The sequence below is a fragment of the Rutidosis leptorrhynchoides genome, chromosome 2, assembly GCF_046630445.1.
Source record: "Rutidosis leptorrhynchoides isolate AG116_Rl617_1_P2 chromosome 2, CSIRO_AGI_Rlap_v1, whole genome shotgun sequence".
Lineage (NCBI taxonomy): Eukaryota > Viridiplantae > Streptophyta > Magnoliopsida > Asterales > Asteraceae > Rutidosis > Rutidosis leptorrhynchoides.
The window spans coordinates 522,666,978-522,682,406 of record NC_092334.1 but is presented as its reverse complement, the minus strand read 5'-3'; positions in this window follow the sequence as shown (position 1 = coordinate 522,682,406).

Sequence of the window (15,429 nt, the reverse complement as noted above, 5' to 3'; positions counted from 1 at the left end):
AAACTAAATAGATCCTTCTAACTTGACTTTTAAAACACTTCAAGACCTGTAATATATCATAATGATATGCTAACCTAACAAGATATAACTTGGTTTTACAAAGAACATCTTAAAAACTGAATCTACGTCGTCAGAGTGCAACCGGGGGCTGTTTTGGGTTGGATAATTAAAAACCATCTTGAACTTTGAATTGGAAGTTCATGTTCTGAAAAAATTATATTTCTTATGAATATGTTAACACATAAAAATTTCATGGTTTAACTCAAAGTGTAAGTATTTTTAGAAAAATGATCATTAAATGTTGTTTTTATGATGGAAAATGATCACTTTCATAAGTTTCACCAAAGTTTGACCTATAACCTATGATTTCGAATACAAATTAAGGTATTTTCAGTTCATATTCTTAAAATTTGACTCTATCCAAGGAAGTGGCAAGTTGAACCAACAAAAACGGAGTTGTAATGAAGAAACTACGACTAAAACAAGATTGGGTATCCGAAGCTAGTTTAGCTACAAAAATATTTGGAGAAAAAGTAAATTAATCATATCTTTTCTAATTAATATGATATTTTATATATAATTACTTATGATTTGATTTTATATATTTCAGGACCACCCGTAAACAACACGAGAAGATTAATCATAAGACCTCATGATTGTACGCAACACGTCATTTGACAACACGGTACTTTATGTACGCAACACATTATTTGACAACATGGTACCATAGGTCGAGATTAATTCTGATTAATACGAATACGATGGGGTCTTTATTTATTTTATTTAAGCAACTAATTGTGGACCACTAACATCGGACTGCTAACTACGAACTAAGAAAATATTAAAAGTATTAAAAGTATATATATATATATGTAACGATTACTTAAAAAGAAAATATGTTGATATATTATATATATGGTTAGGTTCGTGATATCTATCGGAGACTAAGTCGAATTAAATACCTTCAAGGCAAAAGTGAGTTTCATTTGCTCCCTTTTTAATTGCTTTTGCAATATATATTTTTGGGCTGAGAATACATGCGCTGCTTTTATAAATATTTACAAAATAGACACAAGTACTTAAAAATATATTCTACGTTGAGTTGTACCACTGGCATATTTCCCTGTAGCTTGGTAACTACTATTTACATAGGTATTGTAAACGCGAATCCTGTTGATAGATCTATCGGGCCTGACAACCCCAACCGGACTGGACGACCAGTATTCAACGGTTGCACAGTACTTCGTTTTGGTGACTACACTTGGTACGGTGTAGTGAGATTTCATAATAAAGGGAATATGCGACGTTGATTAAATGTAAAGTATGGTTACCAAGTGCTCAACCACTTAGAATGCTTTACATACACTTGCGAGTGTATTATGTTTATGATTATGAAATCTTGTGGTCTATTAACATATTGAAATGATTGTTATGATAAACCTATGAACTCACCAACCTTTTGGTTGACACTTTAAAGCATGTTTATTCTCAGGTACGAATTAAGTCTTCCGCTGTGCATTTGCTCAATATAAGGACATTACTTGGAGCCGATCATCGCAATGGGACCAAATGTTGATGACTTCGTCCAGGTGGATTAGGATGGGTCCTTTCAGTTGGTATCAGAGCAGTGGTCGTAGCGAACCAGGTCTTGCATTAGTGTGTCTAACTAGTAGTTGTTAGGATGCATTAATGAGTCTGGACTTCGACCGTGTCTACATGTCAAAAGTTTTGCTTATCATTTCTAGTCGGAAATCATCTGCTTATCATCCTTAGGAAATTACCTGCTATCATTCATAAGTCTAGACACGTTTTACTGCATTTACTGCATTGATAGTGTATAGACGAATTCTTATCTTAGCATATCTGTTATTACGAATTTTGACTGATATCTTTTCAAAGATTCTCCGTAATTTACGGGATTTTGGTATTATATATACATATGTAAATTATGTATTGAAGAGTACCAAATCTAACTCCTATAATCTATTCCATACCAAAAATTCATTTTCCCCATTATACAAGATGGATTCCGCATCTAGTTCGAATTCTTCAGATTCCGACAGTTATGCCGATATGGATATCGATTCGGGCTCCGAAAGCAGTGTCACCGGAATGGATCAACCAATTTCCCATCATCTATTCTGGATGAATTGGGGATGGGTTCGTAATATACTAAATCACTGGAGACAAGAAGAAGGTGATCCATTCCATCCACCAAATTGCCCTCTTGGCGATGAACCTGAAGCACTTACCGGCGAACCTATTCGAAACACCATTTTCTCTCTCATTTCTAGAGTATCTCATCACGATTATATACTATCCCATATTACAAATCTTGTTCATTCGCTCACTCCAACCGCCAATCATCCCGGTGTACTAGCAGGAGTTAACGAACTTCGCGCTCGTGTGACGGATTTGGAGAACATGGTGCGAAGGTTACAAACACCAGCAGCAGCACCAACAGCATAATCAGCACCACCATCAATAACATCAACAATACCATCATCACCACTAACAAACAACATCCGCATCACACGTCTTGACATCATAATCTGTCCCACAAACATCAACATCATACGCACCATAGATACCAAGGAGTACCAACAATAATGAACGATGAAGTATTGATCCATAACTTCATTGATATTCTGCAAAGAATATGTGGTTTCAAAAAGTTTTAGAGATTTCTTATTCTAGCTCAAACCGAAAAGCAAATGAGATTAATATCATATTAACTCATTAAATTCATGATTTCATCTGAAAAAAATATATATGTATATATGTTTTCATAAAGATTGTAATTAAAAGTTCTTTTGTACAAAATATTAATGGTGAAATTTTTTTTTTAACGGGTAGGTAATACCCGAGGAATAATTAGATTTCATCTTAATAAGTTACATTGTACATTCGTCGAAGCTGATTCAATAGTCATTTACTATCCTACTTACAACCACCGATATACGTATCTATTCACCGCAGAATAACCATTTTCATTCAATTTCATATTTGGATTTTGACTTCCCAGAATCCAACAAGTGGCATATGAAGAAAATATATGACAAAATAAAATCTGTTAGAAACAAACAAATTAACTATGAAAAATTTTGTTAAGAATCCATGCTAACTGTTCCAGCTAACTGTTCCTAGCTAACTGATTACATTTTATTTATCGCAATTTAATTATCGCACTTTTATTTATCGTCATTTAATTTCTGTAATTATTTTACGCACTTTAAATTTCGGGACACGTATACAATGTTTTGACATATCATATCGACGCATCTATATATATTATTTGGAATCACCATAGACACTCTATATGCAGTAATGATCGAGTTCTCTATACAGGGTTGAGGTTGATTCTACAATAATATATATAGTTTGAGTTGTGATCGAGTCTGAGACGTATACGGGTCACGACACGTATTAATTAATTCGTATATTATATATTAAACTATATATGAATTATTGGACTGTTACTGTGGACTATTGACTGTGGACTAATGACATTGGACAATTAAAATGAATTAAAATATTGATTATAACATATGAAACTAAACATTTCTTCAAGATTGCCACTTAATTTCATCTTAAACCTCATTGTATCTCGACGATTACAATCAGCGTTCAAATCTATTATGATTCTTAAAAACACCTCAATCGAGAGGATAAACCAACCGCACTTCATTACGGAAGAAAAGATTGATGCATATAGTTATGCACCTGAAAAACCCTCAAAAACTGAGTAAACGTTTGACACGTATCTGTTCTAGTTCCTTTGACATTGTTATTACCGAAGATCGTTTTGCAATCCCTTTCCAAAGTAGCTAATTTTGTCACAGCTCCAGCAAGTCAACTCCGACTTTTCATCCGAAACAACTTTATTATAACCGCGATATATATGCGTACTCTTTATTGTTACTGGGGAACCTTTTATATTCCACAATATTACCATCAGCGATTAATCATTCTAAAAACACAATTCTCCTGAAACTACCTCGGTTTGATAACCGATGACCCAGATCAGTTAACTTTGAAAATGCTGACGAAGCAGCATGTTGTAGATGATCTTAATGGCCAAAAGTTTGATGATAAAGAAAGGAGTGTTAGGAACGCTCGATAGAAAATTTAGTACCGAAAAGTGGATTATGTGAAACTATGAAGAAAGCCGTGGACAAATCACAAAGAATAAGTTTGCCTTCAAAGAATCTAAATAATTCTGTACCTGCTGAAATCGTTAGCAAACAACTTATTTCTCATTATAAACCTTCACAGATAAATCTTCTTCATCATCCATTGATATTAGAAATTCTAAGATATTCTCGTATGTTCTATTATAAATATCCTCCATATTTCTGGCGATATTTTCACAAATATTCGTATCTGAGATCATTTATCTCTCCGTAATATCTGCAACATAAAAGAAACTGTGTTAGTTTCTAAATTCTGAAACCTTCGAGTTTAAAATATGAATGTTTTGAAGTAGTGTTGGGAACTGAAGCATGGATTAGTATAATATAATGACACTTGATCAACGTCATTATATTACAGTAAGTCATGCTGAGTTTCTAATGAAGCATGATGATTCACAGTACCGTCATCATGTGCCATTTACACGACTCTTACATTCTATCTAATCTCTAAACATATCAAGAGAATATTTTTCTGGATGACTCGGTCTTCTCCAGGGTATTCTGGTAATTTAACAAATCAAAATCGTTCTATTACCATTTTCTTCTTAGAGCATTAGCTATGTTCATTCTGAATTTCATATCTACAAATTCCGGACCATTAGTCGCTTGACTCGAAGTAGGGAAGAGAAAACAAAAGCATGAAGCTCCGAAAAATAATGAAGAATATAAACTTCGATAATAACCCCGAAATTACAAACCTTGTATATCGATACAGATAGCAATATAGAGACACGGGAGAATTAGAAACACTATAAACACAAGAGTATAGTAGAAGTAAGTAGATTCTTCTGGTGGTAGATGAAAAGGAAGAATGACAGATATAAAAGTTAGGAGTATATCAAGAATCAGGACTGGATGGAGCATATTGATGAATGTTTAAAGTAAGAATCAAAGGAGAAAGAATAGAAGGTGTGAGTCGTGGAAAATAAGGAAACGAAGGGGTGAATTTATAGTGAAATATCCGACAGAGCAATCGAAACAAATTATTGCATATAATCAAAGAAGATCCTGATTTCCTTAATCACCAAAGAACCAAATCTTATTACGTAAGATTCTCTTTAAATCCCTTAAATCCCTGAAATCAATCATAACTACGTCATCGGTTAAGACGAATATATTTTACTCATCTCACTCTTTTACGATAGTCTCATTTATATTCTTCGCATAATCGAATCGTTTTATTTACATTACTCAATGATGATAAAACTCCATTATCACCATATATTTGTCATGAAAACCTTCTTATTGTTATCCATAACAACCTCTATCAAATTTCGGGGACGAAATTTCTTTAACGGGTAGGTACTGTAATGACCCGGAATTTTCCGACCAAATTATACTTATGAGATTAATATTTACATAAATTAAACCATACCAACATGATAAGCAATCCAAATTGTTGATACTTGTGTTTTTGAAAAGAGTTTTACACAACGTTTGACCGTCCAATATGACCGATGATATCACGAACTATATAATATACGATAATTATACGTTTGTGTATATATATGTATTTATATATATTTAACATGATCTAAGGATGGTTTAACATCTCATTGTGTACTAATGACAATGAGTTATAAGTATATTTTGAAACTACTAACTTAAGTTTTCAAAACGATAACTATACGTAACATTCTTTGATATATATACTTATAATCTATAATGCTTATACATGTATCGTATATATAATGTATTTAATCACTTTTAAGGACTTAAATACATAAAACAATATAAGTATATTCACAAAAGATAGCTATATTTGAATTCTCGTTCCGTTTCCTCAAGATTTCTATACGTATATCTAGGCTATATGTACCCGTATCATACCCAGCTTCTATAAGTATTTACTATTGGTATATACACATCAAATCAACATCCTAATCAACATTATTACTGCCCTAGATATGAGGTAACTAGAATTTGTCAAGTAGTATGAATTATTAGTAAGAAAACAAAATTAGGAATCCTTTTCTTTCTTTATAAACTAAAAACGTTTTTATAAATGAACACCATTTCTTCACTCCATTTTCTCATAACTACACCCTCATTTCTCTCTCAAAATACTCCTAACTTCATACTTGATTATCTCCAAGCATTTTTCCCATCATTTAGCTTCAATTACAAGCCTTAAACACCATAAAAAAACTCTTTCAAGAACATATCAAAATAACCACCCATTTGAAGAAGTTTACTTCCAACCTTTTGATCTAACTCCACCACTCTTTGATTCCAAGATTATTTCTTATCTTTTGCAGTAACTTTGTCCAAGTAACTTGAGGTAGTAACCTTGTTCATAATCTTATTCAATTCATATTCATATAGCTATCTTATTTTGTGGTATAAAATTTTAACAACAAGAACATAGTTTGAATGATTTCAAACTTGTTCGCAAACTAAATAGATCCTTCTAACTTGACTTTTAAAACACTTCAAGACCTGTAATATATCATAATGATATGCTAACCTAACAAGATATAACTTGGTTTTACAAAGAACATCTTAAAAACTGAATCTACGTCGTCAGAGTGCAACCGGGGGCTGTTTTGGGTTGGATAATTAAAAACCATCTTGAACTTTGAATTGGAAGTTCATGTTCTGGAAAAATGATATTTCTTATGAATATGTTAACACATAAAAATTTCATGGTTTAACTCAAAGTGTAAGTATTTTTAGAAAAATGATCATTAAATGTTGTTTTTATGATGGAAAATGATCACTTTCATAAGTTTCACCAAAGTTTGACCTATAACCTATGATTTCGAATACAAATTAAGGTATTTTCAGTTCATATTCTTAAAATTTGACTCGATCCAAGGAAGTGGCAAGTTGAACCAACAAAAACGGAGTTGTAATGAAGAAACTACGACTAAAACAAGATTGGGTATCCGAAGCTAGTTTAGCTACAAAAATATTTGGAGAAAAAGTAAATTAATCATATCTTTTCTAATTAATATGATATTTTATATATAATTACTTATGATTTGATTTTATATATTTCAGGACCACCCGTAAACAACACGAGAAGATTAATCATAAGACCTCATGATTGTACGCAACACGTCATTTGACAACACTGTACTTTATGTACGCAACACGTCATTTGACAACATGGTACCATAGGTCGAGATTAATTCTGATTAATACGAATACGATGGGGTCTTTATTTATTTTATTTAAGCAACTAATTGTGGACCACTAACATCGGACTGCTAACTACGAACTAAGAAAATATTAAAAGTATTAAAAGTATATATATATGTAACGATTACTTAAAAAGAAAATATGTTGATATATTATATATATGGTTAGGTTCGTGATATCTATCAGAGACCAAGTCGAATTAAATACCTTCAAGGCAAAAGTGAGTTTCATTTGCTCCCTTTTTAATTGCTTTTGCAATATATATTTTTGGGCTGAGAATACATGCGCTGCTTTTATAAATATTTACAAAATAGACACAAGTACTTAAAAATATATTCTACGTTAAGTTGTACCACTGGCATATTTCCCTGTAGCTTGGTAACTACTATTTACATAGGTATTGTAAACTCGAATCCTGTTGATAGATCTATCGGGCCTGACAACCCCAACCGGACTGGACGACCAGTATTCAACGGTTGCACAGTACTTCGTTTTGGTGACTACACTTGGTACGGTGTAGTGAGATTTCATAATAAAGGGAATATGCGACGTTGATTAAATGTAAAGTATGGTTACCAAGTGCTCAACCACTTAGAATGCTTTACATACACTTGCGAGTGTATTATGTTTATGATTATGAAATCTTGTGGTCTATTAACATATTGAAATGATTGTTATGATAAACCTATGAACTCACCAACCTTTTGGTTGACACTTTAAAGCATGTTTATTCTCAGGTACGAATTAAGTCTTCCGCTGTGCATTTGCTCAATATAAGGACATTACTTGGAGCCGATCATCGCAATGGGACCAAATGTTGATGACTTCGTCCTGGTGGATTAGGACGGGTCCTTTCAAAACATACGATTCAAACCTTGGAAACCGTAATACGAATTTGTGTTATCAATTTCAAATTTACTTGAGGAAAAGTACTTGCCTTTAGCCGAATTCTCTTACTACAATAATTTTCTTTCGTGTATTAACGCCACACCTTTCAAAACTTTTTATGGCTGCAAATGTCGTTTTCTTATTTGTTGGACCGTTGTTAGCCATTTAGATTTGTCCGACTCATTGAGTCTCCGTTCATACTACATTCCATGTATCAAACTTAAAGAAGTGTCTTGCCGAACAAGAACTTGTTATTCCTTCCAATGAGCTTAAAATCGATGACAAACTCCGCTTCCTAGGAGGACCGGTTAAAATTTTGAATCGTGAAACCAAACTCTGAAACAACGTAAAACCCCGACTATCAAAGTTCGTTGAAATGTCCAAGGGAGTCCCTTCACTTATTCGTAGAATTTGCAACGCAAGACCTCGAGGAAGAATCAACAACTACTACTTCCAACTAAATTTCGGGACGAAATTTCTTTTAAGGTATGGGTAATGTAACATCCCGCATTTTTTCATTAAATTTATTTTAACGCCGTCTTTTTTTTAGATAATATCTTTCGTTATCTAAATTCGTACCTTTCGTTAACTAACGTTCTTAATATTTTCGATATTCGATTATAAGATCTCTCGTTAATGTGCGTTTTTAAAAATATTTGTTCGGTTAATTCCCGCACCCGCTTTTAAACTCGAGGGACTATTGGCGTCAAGTGGGCAAACTAGTTGACTAGGTCAACTAGTCAACCCACCACTACCACCACTCATTCAATCCCACATCTCTTTCTCTCTTTTCTCTCTACTTCCATTTTTGGAACTCAAACACCCAATCCACTAATTCATCATCTATTTCAATTCAAGCAATCAAACATCAAAACAAATTACATTTTCGTGATCCTCTCTTCATCCTCTACATTTTGGTACCAATTTCATCTCGTTTGGGTAACATTTCTAAAACTCTAGATTTCTCTAAATTCGTGTTTTTGACTTGAAATGGTGTTAGTTAGTGTCTATGGCTCGTGTATAATATGAATATATGTTTTGTTTGCTCGATTTGTTGTTTTTGGAGTAACTAGCATGAACATGAAATGGATGTGCTTAATCTTTGATTTTGGATGAGTTAATGTTGTTTAAATGTTAAAGTTCATGTATTAAAAGTGTTACTAGCATCATTAGCTTCAATTTGATGTCTAGGTTGATTTGGAAAACATCACTAACATGATTATTGATTTTGTGATTCTTGGTTAGGGTTTGATAGCCTTTAAAATGAACTTTTGATGCTTTGAATGCCATGAAATGTTATTAGTAAGTGTTTAGTTGTAATGTATGTTCCATTACCTTCAAAACGGCATATCATATGTGTGAATTGGATTCCCGAATCTTAAAATGCATTTTGTGAACTTGAAACTTTGAGAATTGTGACTACCCGGGAATTTCCGACCAAATTTAAACTCTATTCTTTCATGATTCGACACGATAGGCAAAGCCTGTTACGTTTAGTCTCAAAAACTTTGAACTGATTCATCTATTCATTTGAACTTCGACTGTTCTCGACGATTCACGAACCATTATTTGTAAATAGATAAATATATATAAATAAGTAAATATAAATAATTATGCATAAGAATATTAATAAGCCATTATATACAATATACAATTTGTTATAAATAAATATGTAAATTAATATAAGATATATTAAAATTAATATTTATTATAAAAGTGAATATATAAAGTATGTTATATATATATATATATATATATATATATATATATATATATATATATATATATATATATATATATAAGAAATTTCGAAGTTATTTAGCAAACTATCATTTGTCATTCAATTGATACTAAACGAATTAAAAAAAACTTATATTATTTTAAAATAAACGGTGATACGAAAGTGAGTTCTATAAATTTTAGGCTTACTAAAATTATATTTAGGACGTAGTTATTAAATTTTAACACTTTTTATATTTTACTCATAAATGAGAGGGACAGTTGATGTATTTTTTATTTAATAAATTAATAATCGAATTTTATACCATAATGACTTAAATAAATAGAGGAATTTAATTTAAAAATTTGAAATTTTTCTGAGAACTTTTAGTCCGTCACTGAGTAACCGCGGAGTACGATTTAACACTCCTAGAAAACTATCAATAGAATATGGACAATGAGCCGATGGCTCTACTATTCTTCAATTCACAAGTTGAAATATTAATTAGTATATTATTATTACTTTACTAGATATATATTATATTATATATACACAACTTGCACTCAATCATAAACCCACTTGCAAATAATGAACTCGATTCTTTCTGTATTTGATACAAGCCTCACACATACAACCACTATCTTTATTGTGTTGTTTATTTTTTTTACTTACAACTAAATTCTCAAGTTATGTATATACATATAGATGTGATTAAGGAGGATACACAAAATCATTTTTCATCTCCTGCTCAAGTGATCATCCCATCAACCATCTCACCATCACCTCTACACCGGCCACCATGAGTTCGGACAACATCAAACCGCCACCCTAAACCCACTTAATAACCATCATTTTCGTGATGACCATCACCCTCCAAAAGATATCCATAACCACTTTTCAAATCACAAACTCACCCGTTAAATTTTTATCTATGCTACTTCAAAGATTGCTACCACTACTCGCTTGTGCTCCTGCTGTTTTCTGTCACGATGAAACACCACGGACCACCTAAAACCACCCCCAAACCACCTAGCTTAACCACCGACACCACAGCTCTCTTCTCTCTCGTATCTCTCTCCATCACATCTTTTTCTTTCATAATTCCAAGATCATTTCAAATCGATACAACCAAACCCACGACCATCCGACATCAATCAAACCACCACCATCACTAAGTTTTAATGCTACTGCGTATTTCTTTGTAACCATGAAATCATCACTCGCCACCATCGTACCACCTTTCTATTTTTTTTTCTTCTCTCATTGCAACCCACCTTCCTTCTTCCTCTTGATCACCATCGGCAACCATCTTAAACCATCACCATACACCACTATACACCACCACGACCTCCTCTCTTTTCCCTCTCCCTCATATTTTTTTTCTGTCCGATTCATTTCTAATATTGTAATAAACAATGAAAACCATTTGAAAATAATTGCTACTGTCGTTTCCTTTTTAGATTACCAGCGAAAAAGATAAATGGTGATATGGACGTGATGTTGAGTTGGTAACATGCAAGTTTAAAGAAGTATAAGAAAACAAAAAGTGGTGAACCCACTTATGGAATTAAAAAAAAAAGGTTGATTTACGTATTTAAATTGAAGAAAATATGGTGATGGCAAGTCCCACCTATTATATTTTAATATGTCATTTTTTTTCTTGTACGCAATTAAAAATGATGATAGATGTAGATATGATGGTGGTTGACGAAATTTTAATGATGATTAGAATAGGATTGAAGGTGATGATCATATAAGGGTTATGATAAAAATGGTGATGTTAATGGTTATGAAAATGGGTATAACGACGATGACATAGGGATAATATGATACTATGAAGATGATATTACATATGTCAATTAGATATGTAATTAGACGATACATGGACATAAATATTACGGGTTAACTATAATTAAAATGGGATATTAATTGGAAAAAAAATAGATGGTTGAATGGTTAAAGGTGTTATCGGGTTAGCGGGACGTCGCGGGTTCAAACCCGGACTTGGGCATTTTTAAGGGCTACTTCTTTGAGGTTCGTGAATTCGAGGTCAACCCTACACTTGTTAAATGACGTCATATGTATTTTACTACAAAATACAATAGGTGAGTTTCATTTGCTCCCTTTTTAATTGCTTTTGCAATATATATATTTTTGGGCTGAGAATACATGTGCTGTTTTATAAATGTTTTACGAAATAGGCACAAGTACTAAAACTAATTCTATGTGGGTTTAAACCAGAAATATACCCTTAGCTTGGTAACATTAAACTACTTGTCTATGTACGGTAGGCACGAATCCTATAGATAGATCTATTGGGTCTGACAAACCCCATCCAGACTATGGGATGCTTTAGTACTTCGAGGTTATTTTAAACACACCTGATCTAGTGTACTTCAGAGGGTAAAACATGAACGTTAAGGCTTGTTACCGGGTGCCTACAGCTTATAGAATACTTTTATACACTTGTGAGTGTACATATATTTATAAATGGAAATCTTGTGGTCTATTAATATATTGAAATGATTATTATGATAAACATATGAACTCACCAACCTTTTGGTTGACACTTTTAAGCATGTTTATTCTCAGGTATGAATGAAATATTTCGCTGTGCATTTGCTCATTAAAAAGATATTACTTGGAGTCATTCATGGCATATTTAGGTCAGTACCTCGCAATGGGACCAGATGTTGATGACTTCGTTCAGGTGGATTAGGACGGGTCATCACAGGTGGTATCAGAGCGGTGGTATTAGCGAACTAGGTCTTGCATTAGAGTGTCTAACTGATAGTCGTTAGGATGCATTAGTGAGTTTGGACTTCGACCGTGTCTGCATGTTAAAAGTTTGGCTTATCATTTTTGTCGGAAATCATCTGCTTATCATCCTTAGGAAATTACCTGCTCTTTATTCTTAGTCCAGACACGTTTTACTGCATTGACTGCATGAATAGTGTATAGACAAAATTCATATCTTAGCGTATCTGACAATTCATATCTTAGCGTATATGTTACTGTAGACCTTGCCTGATATCTCTCGTAAATTTCTCCGTACTTTAAGGGATCATGGTACTGTATATATATATATATATATATATATATATATATATATATATATATATATATATATATATATATATATATATATATATATATGCGTATTATGCATTGAGAATATATCCAACTATCAATTGCTGTCACTAAACTCTTCATACCAAAATTCTTTTCTGTGATCGCGTAAGATGGCCTCTACGAATCGACCACGTTCCTCTGACTCTGAAGACAGCGTGACAGGAGCACACCAACCAATCAACTACCGTGATTACTGGATAAAATGGGGGTGGGTTCGCGACATACTCACCCTATGGAGAAGGGAAGAAGGTACTCCATATCATGAACCGAATCTACCACCTAACCTTAGAGTACTCGACCCGCTCACCGGCGAACCTGTTCGCAACACCGTTTATACCCTTTTTGCAAGAATTTTTCGTCTTGAGGCTACCATTAACGGAACTAGAGAAGATATCCGACCTCTACCTCACACTGATAACCAACCAGGGTTAGTAGAAGAAGTTAAAGAAATCCGAGCTCGAGTGTTAATTTTAGAGAGCACGGTACACAATTTGCAAGCACCAGCAGTATCACCAACACCAATAACATCACCAGCCTCAGCACGAACAGCACTAGTACCACCAACAACAACATCCGCGTCACCAGCTTCGACATCTCATTCTGTACCTCAAGTATAATCATCGTTCTACATCATTTATCTTCGTTCAACATAGCGATTATGTATCCTCTAATGTTTTAGAGATTATATATTCTTGTTCTAACGATAAATCAGATGAGTTAATATCATATTAACTCATTAAATTCATGATTGCATCTGAAGAAAATATATATGTATATATGTTTTCACAAAGATTGTAATTAAAAATTCTTTTGTACAAACTGTTAATGGTGAAAGTATTTTAACGGGTAGGTAATACCCGAGGAAATATTTAACTTTCATATTAACATGTTATACTGTACATTCTTCGAATTTGATTCAACAGTCATTTACTATCCTACTTACATCCACAGATATACGTATCCGTTTACAGCAGAATAACCATTTTCCTTCAATTTCATATTTGGATTTTGACCTATCAGAATCCAACAAGTGGCATAATGAAGAAAACATTGGACAAAATAAAATTTGTTAGAAACAAACAAATTAACTATGAGAAAATTTTTGTTAAGAATCCACGCTAACTGTTCCTATCTAACTGTTCCTAGCTAACTGCTACATTTTATTTATCGCAGTTTATTTATCGTAATTTAATTATCGCAATTTTATTTATTGCCATTTAATTTCTGTTATTTACTTTACGCACTTTATTTATCGTCATTCAATTTCTGTTATTTATTTTACGCACTTTAAATATCGGGACACGTATACAAGGTTTTGATATATCATATCGACGCATCTATATATATTATTTGGAATAACCATAGACACTCTATATGCAGTAATGCTGGAGTTAGCTATACAGGGTTGAGGTTGATTCTACAATAATATATATAGTTTGAGTTGTGATCGAGTCTGAGACGTATACGGGTCACGACACGTATTAATTAATTCGAATATTGTATATATAACTATATATGAATTATTGGACTGTTACTGTGGACCATCGACTGTGGACTAATAACAATGGACAATTAAAATGAATTAAAATATTGATTATAACATATGAAACTAAACAATTCTTCAAGTTTGCCACTTGATTTCATCTTAAACCTCATTTGTATCTTGATGATTACAATCCATGTTTAAACCTTTCATGATTCTTGAAAGCACCTCAATCAAGAGAATGAACCAACCGCACTTCATCTACGGAAGGAAAGATTTATGCATATAGTTATGCACCTAAAAAACTCTCAGAAACTGAGTAAACGTTTAACACATAGCTGTGTTAATTCTTTTAGTGTTATTATTACCCAAAAATAACTTTGCAATCCCTTTCCAAATTAGCCAATTTTATCACAGTTCCAGCAAATCAACTTTGACTTTCATTCGGGTTAGCCTTATTATAACCGTGATATATTAGTTGTTTTTCGTTATCGTTATCGGGGAAACCGTTTATATCTCACCACATTAGCAGTAAATTTACCAACAACTCCGTTGATCTTTGACTTTCCGAAAAATCACTATATTCAGTGAAACCCTATCATTTACTCATTTACATCTTATGACGAGAATTACTATACCAACTATCGGGAATTAACAATCAGTATTTTGAAATCTCGCAGCATGTCTACATCAATAGTTATAAGTATATATATAATCCTTCTCTCTTAGAATTATGATCTACTACTCTGAAATTTTGAAAAGTACCCAGTCTACAAATCAATACTCCAAACTCTGAAAAAGCTGAATACATCAGCAAAAACTGTACACGACCTTAACCGTCAAAGGTATAAAGATAACGAATAGTATGT